A 12,667-nucleotide genomic window follows, 5' to 3' on the forward strand; every position below is an offset into this window, starting at 1 on the left:
TTTTATTAAGTCAAGATAGGCTTCACTCGCGAGGGCTTCATGAGAATCCTCAGATTGGATGAAAAGGGGAACTTCACTGATTGAAATGCATTGTCATCGTGAAGATCGCAACACAGACTACCTGCTGCTAATGTTATCTGTATTTCATTGGGGAGGTTTGGCTAACCCAATGTTAAACTCTTAAAATAAAAATGTAGTCTTGTAATCATGTAATAGTAGTATCGAGTTCCACACTTGTGGTAGGACTAGTCCAATATTGAATTAAGCATTACGCTTAAAAAAAAGAAAAAGCAATTTATTTTGTTTTAGTTATGCAATGAAAATTTTATGGGGTTTTTTTCCTCAGAAATAATAAAAATTAAAGCTCGGACTTGCACCCTGACTCACAATTTTGCTATTCGTGTTGACCATACCGAATGACTTGTACTTTTCTGAAATAGACGTCATAATCCAACAAATGAAAAATCCAAATACATCATAATGGTAAGCAGAGTGTTCTTTTATTGCGCTTTATCTGCACCATATTGGAATATTATATGTCTCAATGTGTTGTGCCTTTGTGTTCAGATATCAGCCGCTTCTAAAACTGGCTACTGATGCCAAATGTTAACATGTGAATAGCATTCTGTATCACTTGTTAGCATTAAGCTAAGTGAATTTAGCTTTGTTTTTTTAAAATACAGATTAGTGGGACAGACATGACTTGTTCACTATTGGCCAAACTGCTGCTCATTGAGTTGGTCACTGCCACCATACAATGATAATGGTGATTAGGTGAAAGACTGGCCGTGTGATTTACTGGCGACCACGCCAGGGAAATGTGTGTGTTTCGCCCAATGTCAGCTAAGATAAATTTTATCTTCCTGCAACCCTTGGAAGTGTCACATTTTTGGCTCGTTAAGTGTTTTTGCATCTTCCCTCTACATTTGACATTATTTAGAGATTCTTCCTGCTTGACAAAAATGTCAACTTGTGTGGAACAAGTACTGATCTCTTTCCATAGGACTGACACATACACTGCAAAATCTTCAAAAGCAACACTTGTGCTTCCCTATCTTATTTTAAGTGGCGTGCACTTTTTGACAGCAATCCAATACTATTCGTACAGATGCAGCCTGCACCATATTTTTTTCCCAGTGAGCAGCTACGACGTGGCATTAACACAAATTCTTGGAGGGAATGCAGCATCTTTTTATAGCCTCCCTTGTTTTTATTGGTATTAATACTGTCAATGCGATGCTAAGATTCCAACTGTTGTATATCGTCTTGCCACCCAAGCGGATTAGTGTGTGGAGATATGTTTACACGTTATATGTGTGGATGCGTGACGGTGGGGGAGGGAACATTTTGAACATGTGCCGGCAAACTTATTTGTGTTTGGGAGGATCAAGTGGGTGTTGTGTGTTTGTTTGTCATCCTGGTGAAGGTGTCATTGTGCAGCCGAAGCTCTGTAAGCTGTCGGATGTTGAGAGATGCCTCTCTTCCAAAAGGGCCTGCATTTTTAGCTTTTCCTGTCTATTATAAGCGCTGCCACACTCATCAGGGGCTCCTACGACGCGCCCCACGCCCCCGTGTGTCCCTCGAGCAGCCGCCAAGAAAGAAGCCACCTTTCCAAATACAGGAGAGCACCCCCGCCCCCCCTATACACACACCACCTCCACATACAACACACATTCACCCTTTTGGCTATAAATTTCAAATACCCTTGTTTTCCTATTTGTCGTTATAAACAACAAGCAGCAGTAATGAGGCACCAGATTGCCAGGGCTTCCATTTTGTTGTGCTCAAACAAATATAAAATTTCTGCATTCACAGGTTCCCACAACTTTGATCCATATCTTGCTAAATACCAATAAAATGTGTGATTCCCTTTGATTTTTTCTGTGAATCACATCATGTCCAAATCCAGCCATTATGCTCCCTATGGCCGGGGCTCCAAACTAGATTCCAGGGACCACTGGAGGTCCGTGAACCATAGCTTCGTAATTTTCTATTCTCTTTTTTGTGCATACGTACAAACTAAGCCAATTATACCTGTACATTTTTCTCACGTGATTGTGATGTCACACCTGCATTTCAATTGTGAATTATTTGCTGCGCAGTGTTTTATGCAGACAGACAAAGTTAACGTGTTAGCAATAATTTAATGTCATGTAAAGTGTATAGTATAGTATAGTATAGTATATATGTCACCAGTAAATGTGATAGGGCAACATCAGAGATCATCGGGATTGAGATGTTTTGCTATATTGCCATATGCATCACGAACATCTCCATTCAGCCAAGCCAAAATAGAAAAAAAAAAAAAAAGAATTGATGGATCTCACCCCGCCCCTACACCTATCACCACAATCCATTTGTGTTTATCAGCCCATCATCTGTTGTCTGCTGGCTTTTTGCCTTTTTTCTCTTTTTTATTTTCTTTCTTCCTCGTCTCGCATTTGCTTGGTGATCCATCAGCCGATTTACCTTATCACTGGACCCAACCAGCCGTTGAGGCACCCTTCTGTCTGTCAAACTATATCTTGGCTTTCATTCGTCTAACTACCGCTCCGTCTACGCCCACACCTGTCAATCATGCAGCTTGCCTCGGCCGCATCGGCCAATGAAGTCATCAAGTCAGCTTTCACTTTGCACTTCATTAGTAGTTTTACACTGTTTCACTGAATGTACACTTCATTAGCCTCACTCAAACTAATCTGTTTAATACAGTAGGTAGTAAGATAACCCTTTCCACACGTTTGGTGGTTGTAGTATGTACTGCATAATGAGAGGCACGCATATATATATATATATATATATCCATCCATCCATCCATCTTCTTCCGCTTATCCGGGGTCGGGTCGCGGGGGCAGCAGCTTTAGGAGGGACTCCCAGACTTCCCTCTCCCCAGCCACTTCATCCAGCTCATCCCGGGGGATCCCAAGGCGTTCCCAGGCCAGCTGAGAGACATAGTCTCTCCAGCACGTCCTGGGTCGTCCCCGGGGTCTCCTACCGGTGGGACATGCCCGGAACACCTCCCCAGGGAGGCGTCCAGGAGGCATCCTGATAAGATGCCCGAGCCACCTCATCTGGCTCCTCTCAACGTGGAGGAGTAGCGACTCTACTCCGAGTCTCTCCCGGATGACCGAGCTTCTCACCCTATCTCTAAGGGAGAGCCCGGACATCCTGCGGAGAAAACTCATTTCGGCCGCTTGTATCCGAGATCTCGTTCTTTCGGTCACGACCCATAGCTCGTGACCATAGGTGAGGGTAGGAGCGTAAATCGACCGGTAAATTGAGAGCTTTGCCTTTTGGCTCAGCTCTCTCTTCACCACAACGGACCGGTACAGGGTCCGCATTACTGCCGACGCTGCACCGATCCGCCTGTCGATCTCACGCTCCATCCTCCCCTCACTCGTGAACAAGACTCCAAGATACTTGAACTCCTCCACTTGGGGCAGGATCTCATCCCCGATCCGGAGAGGGCATTCCACCCTTTTCCGATCGAGGACCATGGACTCGGATTTGGAGGTGCTGACCCTCATCCCGACCGCTTCACACTCGGCTGCGAACCGTTCCAGCGAGAGCTGGAGATCACGGCCTGAAGAAGCCAACAGCACCACGTCATCTGCAAAAAGCAGAGACGCGATGCTGAGGTCCCCAAACCGGACCCCCTCAACGCCTCGGCTGCGCCTAGAAATTCTGTCCATAAAAATTATGAACAGAATCGGTGACAAAGGGCAGCCTTGGCGGAGTCCAACCCTCACTGGGAACGAATCCGACTTACTGCCGGAAATGCGGACCAGACTCTGGCATCGGTGATACAGGGACCGAACCGCCCTTATCAGTTGGCTCGGCACCCCGTACTCCCGAAGCACCCTCCACAGAACCTCCCGAGGGACACGGTCGAACGCCTTCTCCAAGTCCACAAAACACATGTGGACTGGTTGGGCGAACTCCCATGCACCCTCGAGGATCCTGCCGAGGGTGTAGAGCTGGTCCACTGTTCCACGGCCAGGACGAAAGCCACACTGCTCCTCCTGAATCCGAGGTTCGACCTCCCGACGGACCCTCCTCTCCAGCACCCCTGAATAGACCTTACCAGGGAGGCTGAGGAGTGTGATTCCCCTGTAATTGGAACACACCCTCCGGTCCCCCTTCTTAAAGAGGGGAACCACCACCCCAGTCTGCCAATCCAGAGGCACTGTCCCCGATGTCCACGCAACGTTGTAGAGGCGTGTCAGCCATGACAGCCCCACAACATCCAGAGCCTTTAAGAACTCTGGGCGGATCTCATCCACCCCCGGGGCCTTGCCACCGAGGAGTTTTTTAACTACCTCAGTGACTTCGACCCCAGAGATTGGAGGATCCGCCTCAGAGTCTCCAGGCCCTGCTTCCTCAATGGAAGGCGTGTAGGTGGAATTGAGGAGGTCTTCGAAGTATTCTCCCCACCGACTCACGACGTCCCGAGTCGAGGTCAGCAGCACGCCATCCCCACTGTAAACAGTGTTGACGTTGCACTGCTTCCCCCTCCTGAGACGCCGGATGGTGGACCAGAATTTCCTCGAAGCCGTCCGAAAGTCATTCTCCATGGCCTCAACGAACTCCTCCCACGCCCGGGTTTTTGCCTCAGCAACCGCCGAAGCCGCGTTCCGCTTGGCCATCCGGTACCTGTCAGCTGCCTCCGGAGTCCCGCAGGCCAAAACGGCCCGATAGGACTCCTTCTTCAGCTTGACGGCATCCCTTACCGCCGGTGTCCACCAGCGGGTTCGGGGATTGCCGCCACGACAGGCACCAACGACCTTACGGCCACAGCTCCGGTCGGCCGCCTCAACAATGGAGGCACGGAACATGGTCCACTCAGACTCAATGTCCCCCGCCTCCCCCGGGACGTGGGAAAAGCTCTGCCGGAGGTGGGACTTGAAGCTCTTCCTGACAGGAGATTCTGCCAGACGTTCCCAGCAGAGCGTTTGGGTCTGCCAGGTCGGACCGGCATCTTCCCCCACCATCGGAGCCAACCCACCACCAGGTGGTGATCAGTTGACAGCTCCGCCCCTCTCTTCACCCGAGTGTCCAAAACATGCGGCCGCAAATCCGATGACACGACTACAAAGTCGATCATCGAACCGCGGCCTAGGGTGTCCTGGTGCCAAGTGCACACATGGACACCCTTATGTTTGAACATGGTGTTCATTATTGAAAATCCGTGTCGAGCACAGAAGTCCAACAATAGAACACCGCTCGGGTTCAGATCAGGGGGGCCGTTCCTCCCAATCACGCCCTTCCAGGTCTCACTGTCATTGCCCACGTGAGCATTGAAGTCACCCAGTAGAACGATAGAGTCCCCAGAAGGAGCGCTCTCCAGCACTTCCTCCAGGGACCCCAAGAAGGGTGGGTACTCTGAGCTGCTGTTTGGTGCATAGACACAAACAACAGTCAGGACCCGTCCCCCCACCCGAAGGCGGAGGGAGGCTACCCTCTCGTTCACCGGGGTGAACCCCAATGTGCAGGCGCCCAGCCGGGGGGCAATAAGTATACCCACACCTGCTCGACGCCTCTCACCGTGGGCAACTCCAGAGTGGAAGAGAGTCCAGCCCCTCTCGAGAGGGCTTGTACCGGAACCTAAACTGTGTGTGGAGGCTAGTCCGACTATATCTAGTCGGAATCTTTCTGCCTCGCACACCAGCTCGGGCTCCTTTCCAGCCAGAGAGGTGACATTCCATGTCCCAAGAGCCAGCTTCTGCAGCCGGGGATCAGACCGCCAAGGTCCCCGCCTTTGGCTGCCGCCCAGCTCACATTGCACCCGACCCCTTCGGCCCCTCCCACAGGTGGTGAGCCCATGGGAAGGGGGACCCACGTTTTCATTTCGGCCTATGCCCGGCCGGGCCCCATGGGCGAAGGCCCGGCCACCAGACGCTCGCCTTCGAGCCCCGCCTCCAGGCCTGGCTCCAGAGGGAGGCCCCGGTGACCCGCGTCCGGGCGAGGGAAAACTAAGTCCATTTATATCACTCATCATAAGGGGCTTGGGTGAGCCGTGCTTTGTCTGACCCCTCACCTAGGACCCGTTTTCCATGGGTGACCCTACCAGGGGCATGAAGCCCCCGACAACATGGCTCCTAGGATCATAGGGGCACGCAAACCCCTCCACCACGATAAGGTGACGACTCGCGGAGGGGTATATATATATATATATATATATATATATAAAATTTATCACAAGAACTGTGATTCTAATATTTGTTCTTCAGTAGTGTTAACATAAGCTAAGGAACTAGCTCAAGAAAATGTTGTGAAAAGTGCATAGCTCAAAAACAAAGTAGTACTCTTCTAATATATAAAAGAATTTTCCAAGATAATCCAAACCATTCACTGCTATCAACTGTTATGTATGTCAAATATGCATTTTACCTCAGAGGGATGCAGTTAATGAAGTTTTCTGCATTTTAACATATACTCAATAATACTCACCCCTTATAGTGCTATCAGAACAACTGCAGCTGTAACAAAGCAATTTACAGAATTACAGTAATACAACAGAATAAAGCATTAGTAAATAAATATAGCAATATAAATAAGGCAATATAGTTACATTTTGTATCTGCTTTAAAGCTTGCAAATTGGAGATATATTTTAAAGCTAGGAAATCCTAGCATACCATCTTTTTAAGTTGTCAGTTTTGCTAAAGTTACTATTCATTGCCAGTGTCACTCAAAGCCCTCTCGGTAATAAAAATATATTTCCATTCTGATGTGTTACATACAAGGCCAAATATTGTAGCTTTCTTAAAATGCTGACTACAAGTAACAAGGAGAAAAAGTTGCAAATATAAAACATTAACACAACAGTTTAGTGATACATGCTTTTTGGACAGCAAATAATTCTGTGACACGGTCACTCAAAGTGAAGAATTCAAAATAACCTTGGATATCAACAAATTCCACATTTTACGTCTTAGCTTCAACCTACATGTATTAGGCATTGCAATATAACAAGCAATATTTTCCATCTCCGAGTGAATTTTTGTGTGTGTGTTTCCCTAAAATTCTCTCACATACAGCGTGCTATCTTATCTGTGATCAAAATAGCATCCGAACGGAAGCAGGTCACTGCTTTAGCTCAGTGCGACGCAGTTCGAGCCCCAGTAGAGCAAGCCAGACACTGATGTCAATGTAGTCAGGGGGTCTGGCCTCCCGCAGAGGCCCAATCAGTCTTAGAGGATCAGTGACGGGCCCCCCTCGGCACCAGTGTTCCTTGGCCTGATGGATGACTCTCTCTTCCTGGCTCAGGTCAGGGAAAAGCAGGCTTTGGCGCCTCACTCCATCTGTGCTTCTGTCTGTGCTTCTTCATGCATGCCTCGTGGTCATCGGGAGGTTCGGGAAGCCACAGAGGCCTCAAAATAAAGCGGAATGTACAGCATAAGATTAGCTAACTAAGTATGGAATCATGTTTTAGGTTCCCGTGGCACCTCAAAGTGTACGGCCAATACTTGTGAGTTGCATCAAAGTTTGAAAAAACAAGTCAAATGGCAGGTGAGCAGGGATTTCCTCCTGAGAATATTTGTTTCTTTCATGTTTCTACTTAGTTTGAAGCAGGCATCCGAAAATGCTACAGATGAGCAGGATAGTCTGGGCTGGAAGTTTTGCCTCAGGCGCTGATGGACTGCAAAACTGTTTTTGTATATCACTTCTTTTGGACCACGTGTGCCAAGGCTCCCTCTCAGAATTCCAAATGAAATTGTTCAGATGACTCTACCCAGTTAAGTGGAGCGAGTTCAGGATTTTTTTTTTTCTCTCAAGCCCAAACGGCAACTTGAGAAGTGTTAAAGCTTCAAAGAGAATGATTAGACCCTTTCACACTGCCTGTAACACTTTTTTTTTTTTTACTTTTTTGTCAGACCAACAATCTGAATGTTCTGCCATAGAAAGTAACAGCCACGATTACACAGGATGTTGTGGCTTGTTTGCCACAATAACCTCAACAACAGTATTCCCGAAACGTGGATGTATACTGTAGGCCTTGTGCCCTATTCCAATTCAGTGCCTATTTCCGATTATTTAATCAAGATGCCCAAATTGCATATAAACTACAAACAATAGGACATTAATAATCAAAACATTAAACTGTACTTGGGGTGAGTTGGCCTAGGCTGATTGTCCTGCCCTTCGTTTAATTGAGATAACCTCCACTGGCTGCTTTCCAGTTAGAAACCCTTTGATATAACATATTGGGACCATCTTTATTTGCCTATGCTTTTGTTGTAGTGTAGTTTAGATTTATGTGAATGCAGCTACCTTGTTTCTTAGTCATGTATAATCCAATGAATGCTTCATCCACCTGAAATACTAAGGACATGTCTGTCATGGCACGACCCATGAAAAGGTCACAGGAACTCATGCATGAACAGGTACTTGTTTATTTTTGTGTAAAGAAGGCTATTTAGGTTGACGGTTTGCATTTTCATGTGCTCTTAGGGAACTTGTTGCACCCTGAGAACTGTCATGCGAGTATTTGTTCATTGCTTCTACCAGCTTCTATTTCTCTACTGGCATTCATGTACATTTCTACTAGTCTAATTTCTCAAGTGCCTTATTTTGCTATGAGTTCCATTTGTAACTGTCATTAACAACACGGAAATATGCAGTATATAGTTTTGCATATCAATGAAAGGCATGGAAAACCCAAAGAAAATGTATTCTAAAATGGAAAAGCAACATTTGGACCTTGATTTTGAGTCATTGGATAGCAGCATTTGCAATGGTCCACAATTGTGACGTATAAGTTGGCTGTATATTACATTTGTGAGCACGCTAGCCTAATGCCTGCTTTATATCTACATTCTTGTGGCTCTGCTTACTGCAAGACATGCTTCAGGATTGTGGTTGTTGCTGCCAGTTTGTGTTGCTTAAATATGAAGGAAGTGTACAAATGCCAGAGGATGTGCAAGTGTGGGGGCTGCAATCCTCGTGCGTGATGCGTTCTGGTGGCATGGCAGAGGTAAGACAGGCCTGCATAAACATGCTGAGGCAAGATACTGAAATTCACCCACTCCTTCTCTGACATGTACACATTTCTACCCTGTGTTTTGTCTTGTTTTTCCCAATGTGTGGTTTTCCTCTGGCAAATCCTCCCTCCCTTGTTACTGACATTACCTCCAGTTTACTCCAAAAAGCTGGCCTTCCTTGATTTGACAACGCAACGCGACAAGCACAGAAAGCAATAAAAATCCTAACAACAGGAATTTAACTCAGTCGACACAAACAGAAAAGCTCCCAGTATTGAGGCTTGGCATGCACATTCCCGCTTTGACGCTTTGTGTACGAATGCAAGGGGCAAGCAAAGTTTATCTGACAGTGTGTTGAGATAAACGGTGATAAGCAGAGAGCACGGTGACCATAACACATGCAATCACTTTTGACAGCGCGGGATGTGGTTAATCTCTTCATGTCTCTATCACCACTCTATCTCAGTGGGTACCGTGATGTGCTTGCCTGGCGAAGCTGCTGCCTGACCCAGTTAGTGAATGCAGCCATTATAACCCCCACCTTCCATAATAACTACACCCACCACACCACCACCACCCTCCTCCTCAACAACAGCATTGACTTCCTACCCCTGGATTCCATTTAAGTTCCAGGCTGCTTTTATCAAAAACTAGGCTTTGAACTGCCGCTCAAAAAATGTCACGTCAGGGCAAATGTTCATTTCCTTTTTTGCGAATGGCCAGACTTAATGTGCGTAAATGCAGCCTATTCTACCAATGTGCCGCCACAGTACTCACTCAACAAAAATATTGGAGACGAACCACGCACTGAAGGTAATTTCACCTGACGTTTGAGCTCTGAATAGAATCACAGCACTTGTTCGTATGCAAAGGTTTGTTTTATGAGTTGAGTATGAAAAGTTTTGGGTACAGTTTTTGAGCACTCAAGAAACATTAGGATATTAACATTAGAGAAATATTTGACACAGAATAACAATGTGGTGAAATATATGAAAAAAATATTAAATATACCACTACGACTACTACTACAACTTATACTACTACTACTACTACTACTATGTGTGCAAGTATTTATATTTTGTGCAGAAAATGTGCTTTACTAATACTTGAAAATACGTATTTATTTTAATTTATATTAGATTACATTTGATTACTATACTTTGGATTTAAGTATTATCAATAAATTATTATATTGAAATCCCAACTGTCATTTGTGTGCAAAACATGGGTAAATGTTTTTTGTCTCGAGCCTTCCCCTTGTTTATATGTAAGAAAAGGGGGTGGTTGATCAAAATTGAATTTACTAGGATACAAAACAAATCAAGATGCCCGGTGGGATACACTGCGCTCATCCTTAATCATGAATTTCTTTCAACTCCTATCTTCCATCTTCATTTCATGTGCTTCTTAACTCATGGTGGACAAACAATACAAAAGAGCACGTTTGCCCTTTTTCTCTTCCAGCCAATGGCGTTTTTTCTTCAGTTGAGCTATTTTCTATCCCGCGGTACTTGTTGGGAGTTATTACTCCTCCCGCTGAATTAGGAGCTGTGTTTGCCGCAACTGTAGTTTTGCGATACACGGGCCATAACTTTTGCCAGGAAGAAATAGCTCCTCTACTCCCGCATTCCATTTATACGCCATATCTCGTCTCCGTATAGGGAGTTCCATTACTCTGGAGCTCGGCGAGGTGGGAAGAAGATGAGGAAAAGTGTGCAAGGGAGATGAAAAGAGGTGATAGAAGGTTATGGCACTTGCTAGAGATCCTCTCTCTTTTGACAGCACGCCAAAACACATTGTGTCGGGCCTAAGATTTAATCAACTTTATGATGTTGCACCTCATCAAAGCAGCAGATGCAGTGAGGAAGAGAGCGATTCTGAAATAGGAAGTGACAGTGAAATAATGTCCTTAATTCATTTGTTTATGAGTAAGTGGCGCATGCTTATTGCAATATTCCCATGCCTCGTCTTGCAATTTTTTCCCATCAGGATTTATCAAGTAAATGAAAAAAAAAATAGTTTGGACTAAAATGTATATTTTTAAAAGCCTTTTGTGTGTTATGCTGCCCACAACACATAAAACATATAAATATATGTTTGTCTGGCACACAATACTATATTTTGACACCATTTAAATATAGCTTGGGAGTTAATGGACAATATTTTACAACTTTAAATTTGTTCTATGACAAGCTATTGAAGGTGCAAGGATTCCATATAATGCAAGCATTATATAAAAAGAAGTGTTTTTTTTTTCCTAAGTGTATTGTAGTATTTTTGTGATCTATGCCTTGAAGGAGGTGTGGCCTAGTGAGCAGCATCAGGAACCCTGACTCCAACCATTAGCCATTAGCAATTTAGTTCAGTGTAAGCATCTTTCCTATGGTCATTGACAGTGATTTTATTTGTTAGTTTCACTTTGTCCCATTCAATATTATGAAGTTTAGTTCTAGTTCCACAAGTGGCACCAGCTTCCACATGGCAGCGTGCAATATTCGAAGCCCAGAAGCAGATGCTATCCAGATAATGTGAAACCAACGCAGCATAATGCTTTCCCAAAATCTCCCTGTTTATGCTGACCACTAAAGGGTAATCCCACTAGGTACTCCATGCTCAAAGCGTTTAATGGATGAGTGCCAGCTCTTCTCATGCAGATAAAAGCGTTTTATCATGATGTAACTCTGCGCAATTAGCCGTAGATGACGGGAACAAAAAAGTCAACATGATAGGAGGAGGGAATCTGGTGGGAGTTCTCTATCGTCCACCATAACATGAAATGACGTATCATTGGGGGCCTGAGAGGGTTGGAGGTTGACTGTGCCGGCTTGAGGCCTTTGCCTTGCCTGTTTAGTAATCTTGGCATCCTCTCCTCCTTCTATTACCCTTGTCTTATTCAGAAGCTCTCCCTTGTGGCAGGGATCATCATGATATACACGCAAGGATAAACTCATGTGCTCGCAATACAATTCTTCAAAGCGATGCAGTGAGACTGCTGTGTGACCCAATTTACATTACACGTCTATGTACCCAATTCAGTTTTTCAACGTATTTGCATGTAGATTTCAAGGGAAGCAAGCATATCCTATATACATCTGTATTTACATTTTTAAATAATCTTATCTCCAAAATGCACTAGAATATTTATGGTGCAAACATTAGGCTGATATAAGCACAACAGTCAATGACGATAAATAAACAAAAAAGACCCAATAAGGAGTACAGTATGTTTTAATGGGCCTCTTGCTTACCTATAATCTGGCTTTTGACACATACCGTATGTTGGGAGTTGTTTGCTTTGTAGAACAATCCTACAATGCTAACACCTAGGATGCTAACAACCTGAATGCATACATACTGTACGTAATTACCGGAAGTTCTCAATGAACAGCTACTCTACTAACATGAAACAAAATGAGTAGCCAAAGCGTAGAGGGAGTGTGATACAGATTTTACATAATGCGTAGTAGCAGTCGCTACACTAACATATAGCAAGATAGTAAGACGAGTCCAGTAAGCAAAAATGTCTGCAATTTTTTTGTAATCTCTGTGAGATAGCAGGTGAACGAGGTATCAGGTCAGATAAAAAAGCATCAGGAATGATTCAAAAATCTTAAGGCTCTAAGATTTTGTAGTAGTGTGTCGGCTTTAGAATAGAACTCGCCTCCTTTGTGCGAACGTGAAGTG

At 45.0% G+C, this 12,667-nt stretch overlaps 1 protein-coding gene across 6 annotated transcripts in view; it reads left to right on the top strand.

Moving 5' to 3' along the window:
• diaph2 (diaphanous-related formin 2) overlaps positions 1-12,667 on the top strand; it is a 334,433-nt gene that overhangs the window by 316,411 nt on the left and 5,355 nt on the right. The window lies entirely within an intron of this gene.

The sequence above is a fragment of the Syngnathus scovelli genome, chromosome 1 (genome assembly GCF_024217435.2).
Source record: "Syngnathus scovelli strain Florida chromosome 1, RoL_Ssco_1.2, whole genome shotgun sequence".
Classification (NCBI taxonomy): Eukaryota; Metazoa; Chordata; class Actinopteri; order Syngnathiformes; family Syngnathidae; genus Syngnathus; species Syngnathus scovelli.